General features: G+C 48.8%; 1 protein-coding gene across 1 annotated transcript in view; it reads left to right on the top strand.

Moving 5' to 3' along the window:
* The first annotated feature begins 11418 nt into the window (after nt 1-11418).
* Nucleotides 11419-19191, top strand: part of LOC142465288 (uncharacterized) — a 446439-nt gene continuing 438666 nt past the window's right edge. The window contains 1 exon segment of the mRNA XM_075569308.1: nt 11419-11437. The gene's annotated coding sequence lies outside the window, so the exon portion shown is untranslated.

Here is a 19191-nt window from a genome sequence, read left to right as displayed (position 1 = left end):
TATAAAGCAAACAGAAGTTTTTACCTAGCAACTACACGTTCAGCATACCTAATGAGAGATTAAACCTAGCAAGTAAATGGTGTAAAGCAAATAGACGTTTTTACCTAGCAACTGCCCATCTTGTAAACCTGATAAGAGAAAATGCATGCACAGAACTGCTGATATTGTAAGACTTACCCAAGAAAGAAAAAGTCTACAGAGATGCCTGTGAGAGCTATGACCTCTACAAGCAAAATATGCCCACCTGTAGGACTACCACAATTGGGGGTTCTAGCAAATACAGTGGCAACAGCTGCAATAGCGCCTCCTGAGGTCAGGAAGAAAATTACACCTGATAGCCTAAAAATGGAGGACAAGATGCAGCATTCCTGTAATGAACCCTACCCCACGGAAGAGTGGCCCGTCCAGTCCAATAAAGAGGAAGACATCTCTTACGGGGAACCCGAACCGAGTCACACCCACAAAACACCCCAAGAATGGTGGGGGTGCCTGAACTCGGCACAAACCGAAAAGACTGCTCCCTTTGATGACGAATATGATCAGCAGGAGAAAGAGCGGGAGCAGTGGATCACCGAATATTTCCATCAGCTATTACAGTTGCAAGAAAAGCCGGGTGGATCCAGTGACGCGGCTAAAATTTCAAATGAAGATGGAGACCCCAGTATCCCTGAAGGGACGGTGTCATCCAAATCAAAAAGGCGGAAAAAGAAAAGCGGCTCTTCACTTACCGTGGAAGGAACAGACACGTCCGCAGATCCTGTGGAGGAAAAGGGGGGCAGAGTTGCCCTGCAGCCTAGAGAAAATGGAGAATTCGTCCCGCGGTTAACCGAATATCCAGAGGGCCCAAGGCAGAAGTCGTGTACCCCAAAGATGTGTCTGTCCGGTGCCAACAGTGAGGAACCCGCAACCAACCATCCAAGGGAAGCGGAGCCAGAACCAGTGAGTGTCGATCCCTTGACCAGCCCTGAGGATGCCCTGAAAAATGCCAGGCATGACTGTGATATACTCCGTGAACAATTGAAACAAAAGAAAGATGGTTACGCGGAGCTACTGAAAAATAACGTGATGCTACAGGAACATGTGCTCGCAATGTACTCTTTAGCCAGGACAGAATTGGATGATCTCAAGACTGAGCTAGATACTGCAAATGCTACTATTTCCGCCATGGATGAAAAGCAGAGCCAATCTGATAAAATGATGACTAAGCTGAAGCGGAAGTATGAGGAGGCACTAAAGCAGATGACGGTCTTTCAGCAAGAGGTTCACAATCTTCGCGTAGAGCTGAATGCCTCACAACAGGAGGTCAACAATGTCCGGACAGAGGTGGACGTATCTCAGAAAGAGGTTCAGACACTCCGCAGAGCACTGGATGCCTCACATCATGAGACCAACAGCTGCCGCACAGATCTGGAAGTTTCCAGAAAGGAACTACACAGTCTCACTGAGGAGCTGGACATTTCTAAAGAAACAATTGTCAATCTTAATACAGATCTCCAAGTCTCCCAGAAGGAGCTTCAGAGCCTCAACCTAGAGAAGGATGTCTCACGCCAGGAGACTGTCATTATCAAAGCAGATGTGCGTAAATAGAAGGAGGACTGCAAGGAGGCCCTGAATAGTACAGAGACTGAAAAAGGAGAAAATTTAAGATTACAAAGAAAAAACTTAAAACTCAAAGAAGAAAATTTTAATTTGACAAACGACGTCAAGGAAAAAAATGAAAAGCTACACGAGCTTAAAGAAATAAATAGACTTTTGGAAGGTGAGAAGTTAGAAGCAGAGCACCGACTGCAGAACCAACTTCAAGGTCTGCGTACGCACCCCGAGAAGGCCGAGGAGAAGCAGCGAACTCTGCAGGAAGACAATCTGCAGGCTGTTAAAGAAATTCAAGTGCTGCAGGAACTTCTGATGACCCAGTATGTCCCCGCAAAGCAGCATGAGAAACTGAAGGCTACCCTGAGCATCACCAAAGCAACGCTAAAGGCCAAGCTTAGAAACCAGGTGACGCGGCACAAAAGGGAGCACAAGATGGTCCAGAAACTGAAACAAGTAACTGTGGCCCAAGCAAAGAAGTTCATAGTGCTTCACAATGCATTAAAAATGTGGAAGCAATCTCAGAGAAAGCAAAGCATGCAGATAAATTGCCTGAGAAGAGACTTGCAAGACGCACTCAAAAAACAGGGATTTCTCGCGGATAGATTACAGTCCTACAAGGACAAGTATTGACCCTGACTAAGCGTCAGTATCCCACACCCTCAAAAACCCATGAAGACAAGGGTACAGTGAGAGCTGGGAATACCGCTCATCTGAAAGACAAGGTTCAAAATTTGAACCACCTAAACAAGCACTAGCAAAACCTTCAGCCACCCAACAGGCAACAAAAGAAGGTACACGTGCTGAATAAAAACCAGAAGAATCCTTAGCTGATGAAGCTGAAAAGATGGGACATTCTCTGGAACTGGGTGTGGAATTGCAAATTAACCCCAAAGAGGCTGAACTAGCAACCCCATTGAGTGGGAAAAGGACAGAGAGACAGCTTCAAGAGCGGAAAACTCAAAAGGCTGTTTTTAAATGGTCTGCAACTGCTGCCATACAGTATGCCTACAATAAGATGAGCACCCGACGCGAGGGAAATCTCATGACCGCGCACGTAGAAAAAAGACTATACTTAGAAAAAGTCCTCATCGAGCGACTGAGGAGTGCTGATTTCAAGCACCTTCGGGAGGAGACACGAATAAACTGGAGAAAGGGCTCTAATCCCAGCAGGACTGAGGGTTCTCTTCCTCTATCCACTCTCATTCAAGTCACAGAGATATCTAGAATGAGAGTGGAAGGATGGGCTTTGGCCGTGGCAAGCCCGAGCTTCCCACAAACAGGGGAGGTATGTAACAGGGGAGTTATCCCTGTTCAAGTAATGTGCCTCTAATCCAGCAGTGTGGTGGTTAACTGCTGGTAGTCAATTAACAAACACCACCTGCCTGATTGCTTAGAAAAGCCTGTCTTTTGAGACAGGTAGTGAGACTCCTTAGCTCACACCTGAGCTGAACTTTGGAGACAGAGCAGAGATTGTCTTTGACTCTCACAACTTGTCTTGAGCCCTGCCAGAAGACACAGCAGAGCTGCTTTCAAGACACAGGGGAAACTTCTAAACCTGAATGCTGACACACCCTGAGGAAAAGAGAGCTGAACCAGGGACAGAGAAGATTTTCCCTCCAAACCAGAAGGAACAGATAAGACTTTCATTTATGTGACTTTTTATATCTGCTTATTTCATGCTATATGTTTGGGGCTGGGAGACATGCTTATCTAAGGGAGTTGTGAACAGCATAGTATTTCACTAGAAATACTCCCAAGTGAATAGAAGCTTTGTTTACCCCTTGTTTGGATGGTTTCCTGATGTTAAGGAAAAGGCGCAATAAAAGGCTTATTTAATTTCACTATAACCAGACTCCCTTGCATACCTCTGTGAGCGTCCGCCTACATGGTCGTATCATCTTTTATTGTCCACGTTCAATTTAGCTGTAGACTTCTCGGCCTGCTGGTAAGCCTGTTGCAAATTGTCCTTAAGTCTTTGCACATATTTGAAATGGGTTGCATTGTGTATCCCATCCATTGAAACTTGAAGACGTACATCTACTGGCAGTCACGCCTCTCGTCCAAACATAAGGAAGTATGGGGAGAATCCAGTTGACTCGTGGCGGGTACAGTTGTACACGTGGACCAGGGCCTCCATGTGTCGACTCCATTCGGTCTTCTGAGCATCCTTTAGGGTTCCGAGCATGTCCAATAAGGTCCTATTAAATCGTTCTGGCAAAGCGTCTCCTTCGGGATGGTACGGAGTCGTCCGCGATTTAGCGATGTTCAGCATTTTGAGCAATTCCCGGATCAAAGTGCTCTCAAAATCTCGACCTTGTTCTGAGTGAAGCCGGTTTGGAAGGCCGTAGTGAACGAAATACTTCTCCCATAGTATTTGTGCTACAGTGATGGGTTTCTGGTTTTTAGTGGGGAAGGCCTGAGCGTACCGAGTATAATGGTCCGTAATGACCAGCACGTTACATATTCCTTGAGTATCGGGCTCCATGCACAGAAAGTCCATACACACCAGGTCCATTGGTCCAGAACTCTTCAGATGGCCCATGGGCGCTGCTCTGGTAGGCAGGGTCTTGTGTTGTATACACCGGGAACAACGTCGACAGTGTTGTTCTACCGCTTCTCGCATCTTGGGCCAGAAGAAGCGGTCTCTGACCAATCCAAAGGTCTTCTCTACCCCGAGATGTCCATGTTCATCATGTAGAGACTTCAATACCATATATCTTAAGTTCTGAGGTAAGACCAATTGTCGCCTATCAGGGTGGTTGTGATATTGTACTACCCGATAGAGCAAGCAGTTGTCAATTTCAAACTTGTCCACCTCACGCATTAGCGAAGCGATCAGGTCTCTGGGAGCGCATTTCAGTAGAGCCGGATTCTTTCTATGAACCGCTTGCCGAATGATGCTGATTACAGGATCCCTCACTTGGTAGTCCACAAGGTCCTTCCATCGTATTACCTTGTCGTGCGTTATATTCATCCCCTTTAGATCGCAGTAGGAGGCTGGGATAGCCTGCGACTGGCATCCTTAGGAGTCCACAATCCGTAGTTCTGAGAAGGCCACTTGATCGTTGATGATGGCGGCTGTGCTACACATAGCTCGCATCCCGGGTCCGGGGATTTCTTCCCACTCATCATTATCTGGAGTAGCACTTAGTCCTGGTCGTCGGGATAAAGCGTCAGCTCCAATGTTCAAAGGCCCCGGCTTATACTTCAGAGCAAATTGGTAATTGTATAGGGCTGCCAGCCATCTGACCTGATGCATCCAATTTGGCGAAAGTCTGAAATGTATGCGAGGGGATTTTTGTCCGTCCTTACCTCAAACGTAACACCATACAGATAATCATGGAGTTTTTCCGTGATCGTCCATTTGAGAGCCAGGAACTCTAACTTGTGTACGGGGTATTTCTGCTCACTGGGTGTCAGACTGCGGTTGACGTAGGCTACAGGCTGAAGACCTTCGGGGTGCTTCTGATGTAAAATGGCTCCCAGTCCATTGAGACTGGCATCCACGTGCAGAACGTAGGGTTGTTCCGGATCAGCGTATGCAAGCACCGGGGCTTCCATCAGACTTTTCTTCAAATTCAGGAAGGCCCATTCACATTTGGACGTCCACTATTCACCGAACGGCTGACGGACCGAAGTGGCTTTTCATCCTGTATCTTCAGGATATATCTTCAAGAGATTGTTGAGGGGTTTAGCTCAACTGGAGTGCCCCTCCACAAAGCGACGGTAATATCCACAGAAGCCCAGGAAGGATCGTAGCTCTGTGACATTCTCAAGACGAGGCCAGTTCACTACCGCTTCTGCTTTAGCCGGATCGGTGGCAATTCCTTGTGCAGACACGATGTGCCCCATGTACGTCACTGAGGTGTGACAGAACCGGCACTTGTCGAGTGACAACTTCAACCCTTCTTTACCCAGACGGTCTATCACCTTCAGCAACCGTTCTTTGTGCTCTTCCAGGGTCTTTCCGAAGACAATGATGTCATCCAGGTAGACTAGACACTCCCGAGGGTTCATGTCTCTGATAGTTTTCTCTATCAGTCGTTGGAAGGTAGCAGGGGCCCCACATATGCCTTGGGGCATACGCGTAAATTGGTTGAAACCCAGGGGGCATATGAAGGCTGTCTTTTCCTGGTCCTCTGCACTCATAGGTACCTGGTAGTACCCAGATCGTAAGTCGAGAACACTGAACCATTGGCTCCCGGTTAGCGCATTCAGAATCTCTTCAATGCGAGGAAGGTTGTATTGGTCGGGTACCGTACGATTGTTCAGGGTCTGATAATCGACACACAGTCTTACGGATCCATTCTTCTTTCTTACCACCACTATGGGTGAGGCGTAAAGACTACGAGACTCCGTCAAAATCCCAGCGGTTTCCATTTCTTTCAGGACGTTCCTTACGTCGTCCACATCCCTGGGGGTGAGGCGATGAGAGCGTTCACGGAACGGTGTGCCATCACTCGATCTAATGGTGTGTTGGGCGCTGCAACTGCAACCCACATCCATCTCACTTGTGGAAAACACAGTCCGTCGTTCATTCAACTTGGATGTCAGTCGACCTTTCGACTCAGTTGGCAGTGTCGAATCTCCGAAGTTGAAGTCCAGGTCGACGAGCGGCTCACCCACTGCAGCGGCGTTCACCTGTGGCACTGTTTCCGCAGAGCTGACCGGATATATGCGGCCCAAACTCTGTCCTGCATCGAGGTCCATCGGGAATGGAGAAATATTCTAAACATATACATAAGTGCGTAGAGGAATTTTAGTCATCCATTCTCTCACTTCGAGTATTACCCTATACGATCTCAGAACGTCTTCCTCAGGGGTACTCTCCAAAGAGAAAAGATGGTCGGTCTCATCTCGATCGGGATAGCAGCACCAGACGGCCATATGCTGCACTCCTCCTGGTAAAATGGTTGTCAGTCCGCGTTGACGATTGTGGAGGTCCTCGTGACGCTCTAAAGCATACACCCGGTTGCACTCCTCACGCAGGCCAGGACCGAGTAGTGGGTTGGCCATAGGCAGTTCGTTGGTCTCTTTCAAGTATGCCCTGATTACAGCTCGCACTATGTCGGTATTGGTTCCCAGGGTGATTGGGTACTTGCACTGCTCTTGGGGTTCAGGGCATACCATGGCTTCTATATGCATGGGGTGTGTCTTGCTGGTATTCAGTTGGACCATTCCAATTTGACCTGTATGATCCCATCAATGGGGTAATCTTCATTGCTCAGCCCCCTCACCTTCATATGCTCTGCGGACCGCAAGGGGCGATGAGTGAGGTGTTGATTGTAGAATGATTGTAGAATGTTCGGTATATTATGGTCACCTGAGATCCGGTGTCCAACAAAGTGTGACGATTCAGAGGATTCCTTCACCTTCTTTTCCCTCTGTCCCATCACCTGCCAATCCCTCTACCCTTCCTCACTCCTGTCCCGTTCCGTCTACCTCTCTCCCACTACCTCAGCACATACCCCGCAGGTCTCGTGCGCCTGCGCGGTCCCGAGCCCCTGCAGTTACACTCCCCGCTCCCTGACACCCACTATGCCCGCGGCCAGCACCTCACCTTCCCTGGCGGCCCCGTCCGCTCCTCTGCCTTCCTCCAGTGGGATGCCCGCGGCGTGGCGCTCCGCGCGCCTGGTGGCGCGGCCTGTGCGCGTGCTCCCTCAGCTCGCAGAGGGCGCGTGCACACGCTCCTCCTCTGGGCTCTGGCACCCTTCTGCTCCCTCATCTCAGTCCCTGCCGGCCATCTCCCTGTCACAGCCTGTGCGCGCGCACTCTCAACTTACAGAGGGCGCGTGCACACGCTCCTCCTCTGGGCTCTGGCACCCTTCTGCTCCCTCCTCTCAGTCCCTGCATGCCATCTCCCTGTCACAGCCTGTGCGCGCACACCCTCAACTTACAGAGGGCGCGTGCACACGCTCCTCTTATTTGGCCGGTCACGTCCCTGACTCCTCCCAAACCCTACAGGCCATTCCCCTGACTGCATCTTCTGCCTCCTCCTCTTCTCTCCCTGACCTATCTCTGTTGTCTCCCATTTCTCTCTCTGCTCCTCCCCTCTCTCCTATTGGTGTATCTCCCTGTAGACGGACTTTCACAGAGGTACACAATTGGAGACTTTATAAGGTGAAATTATAACAAAGCTTTATTGTGCCTTTTCCTTAACATTAGGAAACCATCCAAACAAGGGGGAAACACAGCTTCTATTCACTTGGGAGTGGTTCTAGTGAAATACTATGCAATTTCACAACTCCCTTAGTTAAGCATGTCTCCCAGCCCCAAAACATATAGCATGAAATAAGCAGATATAAGAAGTCTCTTAAGAATGAAAGTCTTATCTGTTCCTTGGAGGGAAAATCTTCTCTGTTCCTGGTTCAGCTCCCTTCCCTTAGGGTGTGTCAGCATTCGGGTGTAGAAGTTTTCCCTGTGTCTTGAAAGCAGCTATGCTGAGTCTTCTGGCAGAGCTCAAGACAGGTTGTGAGAGTAAAGACAATCTCTCCTCTCTCTCCAAAGTTCAGCTCAAGTATGAGCTAAGGAGACACCATCCCTGTCTCAACAGACAGGCTTTTTTAAGCAATCTAAATCAGGCAGGTGGTGTTTATTAATTGACTACCAGCAGTTAACCACCACACTGCTAGATTAAAGGCACATTACTTGAACAGGGATTACTCCCCTGTTACATACCTCCCCTGTTTGTGGGAAGCTCGGGCTTGCCATGGCCAAAGCCCACCCTTCCACTCTCATTCTAGATATCTCTGTGACTTGAATGAGAGTGGATGGAGGAAGAGAACCCTCAGTCCTGCTGGGATTGGAGCCCTTTCTCCAGTTTATTCGTGTCTCCTCCTGAAGGTGCTTGAGATCAGCACCCCTCAGTCGCTCGAGGAGGACTTTTTCCAAGTATAATCTTTTTTCTACGTGCGCGGTCATGAGATTTCCCTCGCGTCGGGTGCTGTATGGCAGCAGTTGCAGTTGCAGAGCGTTTAAAAACAGCCCTTTGAGTTTTCCGCTCTTTTAGCTGTCTCTCTGCCCTTTTCCCACTCAATGGGGTTGCTAGTTCAGCCTCTTTGAGATTAATTTGCAATTCCACACCCACTTCCAGAGAATGTCCCATCTTTCAGCTTCATCAGCTAAGGATTCTTCTGGTTTTAATTCAGCACGTGTACCTTCTTTTGTTGCCTGCTGGGTGGCTGAAGGTTTTGCTAGTGCTTGTTTAGGTGGTTCAAATTTTGCAACCTTGTCTTTCAGATGAGCGGTATTCCCAGCTCTCACTGTACCCTTGTCTTCATGGGTTTTTGAGGCTGTGGGATACTGACGCTTAGTCAGGGTCAATACTTGTCCTTGTAGGACTGTAATCTCATCCGCGAGAGATCCCTGTTTTTTGAGTGCGTCTTGCAAGTCTCTTCTCAGGGAATTTATCTGCATGCTTTGCTTTCTCTGAGCTTGCTTCCACATTTTTATTGCATTGTGAAGCACTATGAACTTCTTTGCTTGGGCCACAGTTACTTGTTTCAGTTTCTGGACCTTCTTGTGCACCCTTTTGTGCTGCGTCACCTGGGTTCTAAGCTTGGCTTTTAGCGTTTCTTTGGTGATGCTCAGGGTAGCCTTCAGTTTCTCATGCTGCTTTGCGGGGGGACATACTGGGTCATCAGACGTTCCTGCAGCACTTGAATTTCTTTAACAGCCTGCAGATTGTAATCCTGCAGAGTTCGCTGCTTCTCCTCTGCCTTCTTGAGGTGCGTACGCAGACCTTGCAGTTGGTTCTGCAGTCGGTGCTCTGCTTCAAACTTCTCACCTTCCAAAAGTCTATTTATTTCTTTAAGCTCGTGCAGCTTTTCCTTGACGTCGTTTGTCAAATAAAAATTTTCTTCTTTGGGTTTGACGTTTTTTCTTTGTAATCTTAAATGTTCTCCTTTTTTAGTCTCTGTACTATTCAGGGCCTCTTTGCAGTCCTCCTTCCATTTACGCTGCTTTGAGACTGACAGTCTCCTGGCGTGAGACATCCTTCTCTAGGTTGAGGGTCTGAAGCTCCTTCTGGGAGACTTGGAGATTTGTATTAAGATTGGCAATCGTTTCTTTAGAAATTTTCCAGCTCCTCAGTGAGACTGTGTAGTTCCTTTCTGGAAACTTCCAGGTCTGTGCGGCAGGTGTTGGTCTCATGATGTGAGGCATCCAGTGCTCTGCGGAGTGTCTGAACCTCTTTCTGAGATACGTCCACCTCTATCCGGACACTGTTGACCTCCTGTTGTGAGGCATTCAGCTCTATGCGAAGAGTGTGAACCTCTTGCTGGAAGACTGTCATCTGCTTCAGTGCCTCCTCATACTTCCGCTTTAGCGTAGCCACCATTTTATCAGATTGGCTCTGCTTTTCATTCATGGTGGAAATAGTAGCATTTGCCGTATCTAGCTCAGTCTTGAGATCGTCCAATTCTGTCCTGGCTAAAGAGTACATTGCGAGCACATATTCCTGTAGCTTCACGTTATTTTTCTGTAGCTCTGTGTAACCATCTTCCTTTTGTTTCAATTGTTCACGGAGCATATTACAGTCATGCCTGGCATTTTTCAGGGCATCTTCAGGGCTGGTCAAGGGATCGTCACTCACTGGTTCCGGCTCCACTTCCCTGGGATGGTTGGTTGAGGGTTCCTCACTGTTGGCACCGGACAGACACTTCTTGGGGGTACACGACTTCTGCCTTGGGCCCTCTGTATATTCGGTTAACCGCAGGACGAATTCTCCATTTTCTCTAGGCTGCAGGGCAACTCGGTCCCCCTTTACCTCCACAGGATCTGCGGACGTGTCTGTTCCTTCCACGGTAAGTGAAGAACCGCTTTTCTTTTTCCGCTTTTTTGTTTTGGATGACTCCGTCCCATCAGGAATACTGGGGTCTCCTTCTTTATTTGATACTTTAGCAGCTTCAAAAAACATGGCGGCGCCCTGCACTCTGCCGAGCCGCCGGAGCCTCCGCAATCGCCGCACCATATCTGGCAACCCCTCCCACACCTACCGAGGCGCGCGCCATGCGCGCACACGCCCCCGCACCTCCCCCGCGACCAACCACTCTACTCCCGACCGCCGCGGTGAGTACCTGGAGGGGGTCCGCGGTGCAGAGAGGGGACCTGGCTACATTAGTATAACTATTCTGTGCTATCAGCTCTGAGACAAAGTCCCATCTCCTTATTCACAAGGCTCAGCAACCGCTGCAAGGATCCCAGGCTTTATTTATCCCTGAGAGAGAGTTACTGGGAGTATGGATGAGAAACTGCTTATGGATGTGATTAATATTTGTCATTAGAGAGAGACTCGTTATACTGAGGGTTTATTTAGAAATGTTTCACTTTATATTATTATTTATTTTATAATCACTGATATAAATCTGCAGGATATGAAGATCACGTGACTGCAGCCAGAGGCCCCGCCCCCTCTCCCGATTCTTCCTTTCCCTCTATCCTCCTCCTCTACAGCTGCACACTGATTGGCTACTACCCGTGACGTGCCCTTTCCTTTCTGGCAGTGTCTTCCAATACTATAATACAATCATCTTCTGGGAGTTGTACTTACAATATACAATACTATAATGTTTGCAGATAGATTAACTACAAGTCCCAGATACACAACTGATCTCTCTCATCACCGCCTCCTCTACAGCTGCATAACGATTGGCTGCTGCTTGTCACGTGATCTTCATGACACGTCTTCTGAGAGTTGTAGTCCTGCTCTTCCTGTACTGTAATATTATTTACAGAGAGATGAACTACAAATCCCAGAATCCATTGCGTTAAAGAAATGGATCAGCCAATCAGTGAGGAGTTTTGCTAACTGCCCCCTCCCCCTCCCACACATGGCTGCAGCAAGGTAATGATTCTGATCTTCTGTCATCATTCACATTATATACACACAGCTATTGTAATACACAGACACACTGACACACACAGCTATTGTAATACACAGGCACACTGTAACACTGACACACACAGCTATTGTAATACACAGACACACTGTAACACTGACACACACAGCTATTGTAATACACAGACACACTGACACACACAGCTATTGTAATACACAGACACTGTAACACTGACATACACAGCTATTGTAATACACAGGCACACACTGTAACACTGACACACACAGCTATTGTAATACACAGACACACACAGTCACACTGACACACACAGCTATTGTAATACACAGGCACACTGTAACACTGACACACACAGCTATTGTAATACACAGACACTGTAACACTGACATACACAGCTATTGTAATACACAGGCACACTGTAACACTGACACACACAGCTATTGTAATACACAGGCACACTGTAACACTGACACACACAGCTATTGTAATACACAGACACACTGTAACACTGACACACACAGCTATTGTAATACACAGGCACTGTAACACTGACACACACAGCTATTGTAATACACAGACACACTGTAACACTGACACACAGCTATTGTAATACACAGACACTGTAACACTGACATACACAGCTATTGTAATACACAGACACACTGTAACACTGACACACACAGCTATTGTAATACACAGACACTGTAACACTGACATACACAGCTATTGTAATACACAGGCACACTGTAACACTGACACACACAGCTATTGTAATACACAGACACACTGTAACACTGACACACACAGCTATTGTAATACACAGACACACTGTAACATTGACACACACAGCTATTGTAATACACAGACACACTGTAACACTGACACCCACAGCTATTGTAATACACAGACACACTGTAACACACAGCTATTGTAATACACAGGCACACTGTAACACTGACACACAGCTATTGTAATACACAGGCATACTGACACACACAGCTATTGTAATACACAGACACACTGTAACACTGACACACAGCTATTGTAATACACAGGCACTGGAACACTGACACACACAGCTATTGTAATACACAGACACTGTAACACTGACACACACAGCTAATGTAATACACAGGCACACACTGCAGCACTGACATACACAGCTATTGTAATACACAGGCACACTGTAACACTGACACACACATCTATTGTAATACACAGACACTGTAACACTGACATACACAGCTATTGTAATACACAGACACACTGTAACACTGACACACACAGCTATTGTAATACACAGACACACTGTAACACTGACATACAGCAGCTATTGTAATACACAGACACACTGTAACACTGACATACACAGCTATTGTAATACACAGGCACAGTAACACTGACACACACAGCTATTGTAATACACAGACACACTGTAATACTGACACACACAGCTATTGTAATACACAGACACACTGTAACACTGACATACAGCTATTGCAATACACAGACACTAACACTGACACACACAGCTATTGTAATACACAGGCACACTGTAACACTGACACACACAGCTATTGTAATACACAGACACACACTGTAACACTGACATACACAGCTATTGTAATACACAGGCACAGTAACACTGACATACACAGCTATTGTAATACACAGACACACACTGTAACACTGACACACACACACAGCTATTGTAATACACAGACACACTGTAACACTGACACACACAGCTATTGTAATACACAGACACACTGTAACACTGACACACACAGCTATTGTAATACACAGGCACTGTAACACTGACACACACAGCTATTGTAATACACAGACACACGGTAACACTGACACACACAGCTATTGTAATACACAGCTATTGTAATACACAGACACACTGTAACACTGACACACACAGCTATTGTAATACACAGGCACTGTAACACTGACACACACAGCTATTGTAATACACAGACACACAGGCACACTGACACACACAGCTATTGTAATACACAGGCACACACTGTAACACTGACACACACAGCTATTGTAATACACAGGCATTGTAACACTGACACACAGCTATTGTAATACACAGGCACACTGACACACATCGCTATTGTAATACACAGGCACTGTAACACTGACACACACAGCTATTGTAATACACAGGCACACTGACACACACAGCTATTGTAATACACAGGCACACACTGTAACACTGACACACACAGCTATTGTAATACACAGACACACGGTAACACTGACACACACAGCTATTGTAATACACAGCTATTGTAATACACAGACACACGGTAACACTGACACACACAGCTATTGTAATACACAGGCACACTGTAACACTGACACAGCAGCTATTGTAATACACAGGCAAACTGTAACACTGACACACACAGCTATTGTAATACACAGGCACACTGACACACACAGCTATTGTAATACACAGGCACACACTGTAACACTGACACACACAGCTATTGTAATACACAGGCATTGTAACACTGACACACAGCTATTGTAATACACAGGCACACTGACACACATCGCTATTGTAATACACAGGCACTGTAACACTGACACACACAGCTATTGTAATACACAGGCACACTGACACACACAGCTATTGTAATACACAGGCACACACTGTAACACTGACACACACAGCTATTGTAATACACAGGCACTGTAACACTGACACACAGCTATTGTAATACACAGGCACACTGACACACACAGCTATTGTAATACACAGGCACACTGACACACACAGCTATTGCAATACACAGGCACACACTGTAACAATGACACACACAGCTATTGTAATACACAGGCACTGTAACACTGACACACACAGCTATTGTAATACACAGACACACTGACACACACAGCTATTGTAATACACTGGCACACTGTAACACTGACACACACAGCTATTGTAATACACAGGCACTGTAACACTGACACACACAGCTATTGTAATACACTGGCACAGTAACACTGACATACACAGCTATTGTAATACACAGACACACACTGTAACACTGACACACACACAGCTATTGTAATACACAGACACACTGTAACACTGACACACACAGCTATTGTAATACACAGACACACTGTAACACTGACACACACAGCTATTGTAATACACAGACACACTGTAACACTGACATACAGCAGCTATTGTAATACACAGACACTGTAACACTGACACACACAACTATTGTAATACACAGGCACCCTGTAACACTGACACACACAACTATTGTAATACACAGACACACTGTAACACTGACATACAGCAGCTATTGTAATACACAGACACACTGTAACACTGACATACAGCAGCTATTGTAATACACAGGCACACTGTAACACTGACATACAGCAGCTATTGTAATACACAGACACACTGTAACACTGACATACAACAGCTATTGTAATACACAGGCACACTGACACACACAGCTATTGTAATACACAGGCACACACTGTAACACTGACACACACAGCTATTGTAATACACAGGCACTGTAACACTAACACACAGCTATTGTAATACACAGGCACACTGACACACACAGCTATTGTAATACACTGGCACACTGTAACACTGACATACAGCTATTGCAATACACAGACACTAACACTGACACACACAGCTATTGTAATACACAGACACTCTGTAACACTGACACACACAGCTATTGTAATACACAGACACACTGTAACACTGACATACACAGCTATTGTAATACACTGGCACAGTAACACTGACATACACAGCTATTGTAATACACAGACACACACTGTAACACTGACACACACACAGCTATTGTAATACACAGACACACTGTAACACTGACACACACAGCTATTGTAATACACAGGCACTGTAACACTGACACACACAGCTATTGTAATACACAGACACACGGTAACACTGACACACACAGCTATTGTAATACACAGCTATTGTAATACACAGACACACGGTAACACTGACACACACAGCTATTGTAATACACAGGCACACTGTAACACTGACACAGCAGCTATTGTAATACACAGGCACACTGTAACACTGACACACACAGCTATTGTAATACACAGGCACACTGACACACACAGCTATTGTAATACACAGGCACACACTGTAACACTGACACACACAGCTATTGTAATACACAGGCATTGTAACACTGACACACAGCTATTGTAATACACAGGCACACTGACACACATCGCTATTGTAATACACAGGCACTGTAACACTGACACACACAGCTATTGTAATACACAGGCACACTGACACACACAGCTATTGTAATACACAGGCACTGTAACACTGACACACAGCTATTGTAATACACAGGCACACTGACACACTGACACACACAGCTATTGTAATACACAGACACACTGTAACACTGACATACAGCAGCTATTGTAATACACAGACACTGTAACACTGACATACAGCAGCTATTGTAATACACAGACACACTGTAACATTGACACACACCGCTATTGTAATACACAGACACACTGTAACACTGACATACAGCAGCTATTGTAATACACAGACACTGTAACACTGACACACACAACTATTGTAATACACAGGCACCCTGTAACACTGACACACACAACTATTGTAATACACAGACACACTGTAACACTGACATACAGCAGCTATTGTAATACACAGACACACTGTAACACTGACATACAGCAGCTATTGTAATACACAGGCACACTGTAACACTGACATACAGCAGCTATTGTAATACACAGACACACTGTAACACTGACATACAACAGCTATTGTAATACACAGGCACACTGACACACACAGCTATTGTAATACACAGGCACACACTGTAACACTGACACACACAGCTATTGTAATACACAGGCACTGTAACACTGACACACAGCTATTGTAATACACAGGCACACTGACACACACAGCTATTGTAATACACAGGCACACACTGTAACACTGACACACACAGCTATTGTAATACACAGGCACTGTAACACTGACACACAGCTATTGTAATACACAGGCACACTGACACACACAGCTATTGCAATACACAGGCACACACTGTAACAATGACACACACAGCTATTGTAATACACAGGCACTGTAACACTGACACACAGCTATTGTAATACACAGGCACACTGACACACACAGCTATTGTAATACACAGGCACACTGACACACACAGCTATTGCAATACACAGGCACACACTGTAACAATGACACACACTGGGGGGAGGAAGGGGGGAGGTGGTGGGGGAGGAAGGGGGGAGGTGGTGGGGGGGAAGGGGGGAGGAGGGGGGGAGGTGTGGGGGGGAAGGGGGGGGAGGTGGTGGGGGGGAAGGGGGGGAGGTGGTGGGGGGGAAGGGGGGGGAGGTGGTGGGGAGGAGGGGGGAAGGGGGGGAGGTGGTGGGGAGGAGGGGGGAAGGGGGGGGGAGGTGGTGGGAAGGGGGGGGAGGTGGTGGGGAGGAGGGGGGAGGTGGTGGGAAGGGGGGGGGGGTGGTGGGAAGGGGGAGGAGGGGGGAGGTGGTGGGGAGGAGGGGGGGAAGTGGTGGGAAGGAGGTGGTGGGTGGGGAGGGGGGAGGTGGTGGGAGAGGGGGGGTAGGTGGTGCGAAGGGGGGGGGTAGGTGGTGCGAAGGGGGGGGAGGTGGAGGGGAGGTGAAGGGGGTGGGGGGTGGAGGGGAGGTGAAGGGGGTGGAGGGGAGGTGAAGGGGGGGGTGGAGGGGAGGTGAAGGGGAGGTGAAGGGGGGGGGGTGGAGGGGAGGTGAAGGGGGGGGGTGGAGGGGAGGTGAAGGGGGGGGGGATGGAGGAGAGGTGAAGGGGGGGGTGGAGGGGAGGTGGAGGGGAGGTGAAGGGGGGGTGGAGGGGAGGTGAAGGGGGGGGTGGAGGGGAGGTGAAGGGGGGGGTGGAGGGGAGGTGAAGGGGAGGGGGGGGTGGAGGAGAGGTGAAGGGGGGGTGGAGGGGAGGTGAAGGGGGGTGGAGGGGGAGGGTGGAGGGGGAGGGTGGAGGGGAGGTGAAGGGGGGGGTGGAGGGGAGGTAAAGGGGGGGGTGGAGGGGAGGTGAAGGGGGGGGGTGGTGGAGGGGAGGTGAAGGGGAGGTGAAGGGGGGGGTGGAGGGGAGGTGAAGGGGGGGTGGAGGGGAGGTGAAGGGGGGGTGGAGGGAGGTGAGGGGTGGGTGAGGGGAGGTGAAGGGTGAGGGGAGGTGAAGGCCGCTCCCTCAGCCGTCCGGCCGCTCCCTCAGCCGTCCGGCCGCTCCCTCAGCCGTCTGGCCGCTCCCTCAGCCGTCCGGAAGCTCCCACGTGGATCTGAGGCGGGAGGCAGCTTGCTGTGGCCGCTCCCCCGCTGTGTCCCGGGCGCTCGCTCCTCCGCTGACTGTAGCGGCGCCGGGGGGGGGAGGGGGGTGGAGGGGATGTGGGGGGGAGGTGAAGGGGGGTGAGGGGAGGTGAAGGGGGGTGAAGGGGTGAGGGTTGGGTGAAGGGGGGTGAGGGGAGGTGAAGAGCCGCTCACTCACCCGTCCGGAATGTCCCACGTGGATCTGAGGCGGGAGGCAGCGTGTTGTGGCCGCTCCCCCGCTGTGTCCCGGGCACTCGCTCCCCCGCTGTGTCCCGGGCACTCGCTCCCCCGCTGTGTCCCGGGCACTCGCTCCCCCGCTGACTGTAGCGGCGCCGGGGGGGGGGGGCTGAAAGCGCGGGAAACAGGGAGACACGGGGAGAGGAGGAGGTGCGCGCGCGGGTGTGGAGGCTGATGTTCGGGGAGGAAGAGGCGGAGGCGGAGGCTCCGGGACCGGCGGGTATGTGAGCCCCACCCCCCGGGTTATACATGCTGCTAATGTACACCCCCCCCCCCTACTGTGTGTGTGTGTGTCCCTGTGTCCCTGTGTGTGTGTGTCCCTGTGTGTGTGTGTGTGTCCCTGTGTGTGTGTGTCCCTGTGTGTGTCCCTGTGTGTGTCCCTGTGTGTGTCCCTGTGTGTGTCCCTGTGTGTGTCCCTGTGTGTGTGTGTTTGTGTCCCTGTGTCCCTGTGTGTGTCCCTGTGTCCCTGTGTGTGTCCCTGTGTGTGTGTGTGTTTGTGTCCCTGTGTGTCCTTTGGCCCGTCACTCCGCCTCAGGCCAATGAGAGGTGTGCAGGGGCGGGCCAAGGGACCAATCAGATTTCCCCTAGGGACACCGGACATCCAGGCTGGCAGGCAGGCTGGCAGGCAGGCATACAGTGCTTTCACTAATATAGTATAAGATATATATATATATATATATATACAGTGCTCGACAAACCCGGTCGCCCACTCGCCAGGTGCGAACGGAAATTGGCCGGTGGCCAGCTATTTTTTTCCCCCTGCTCTGTCCACTGCTCTGAGCAAAAAAAAAAATTTTTTAAATTAAATAAATAAATAAAATATTCTCCTGGCTGATTGGCCAATTGGGCGTGACGCGAAATGGAGCCATTCCTTCTCTGCAGGGTAACTAATGGCTGCTGCTTCTCACGCGGTGTCCCTGTCTCACTCCCTTGGCTGCCCGCGCTTCACTCCCTTGACTGTTACCCCACTCCGCTTCCCCTCAGGTCCCCGCTGCCCCTCGGTTCCTGTTACTGCTCGCGCTGGCCCGCGAGATGACAGCTCGGGAATTCCCCTGGTCTCACCCCTCGGTTCCTGTTACTGCTC

This window comes from Ascaphus truei, chromosome 13 (genome assembly GCF_040206685.1).
Source record: "Ascaphus truei isolate aAscTru1 chromosome 13, aAscTru1.hap1, whole genome shotgun sequence".
Taxonomy (NCBI): Eukaryota; Metazoa; Chordata; class Amphibia; order Anura; family Ascaphidae; genus Ascaphus; species Ascaphus truei.
The sequence above is the reverse complement of the archived record's forward strand: the minus strand, read 5'-3'. Positions and strand labels throughout refer to the sequence as shown.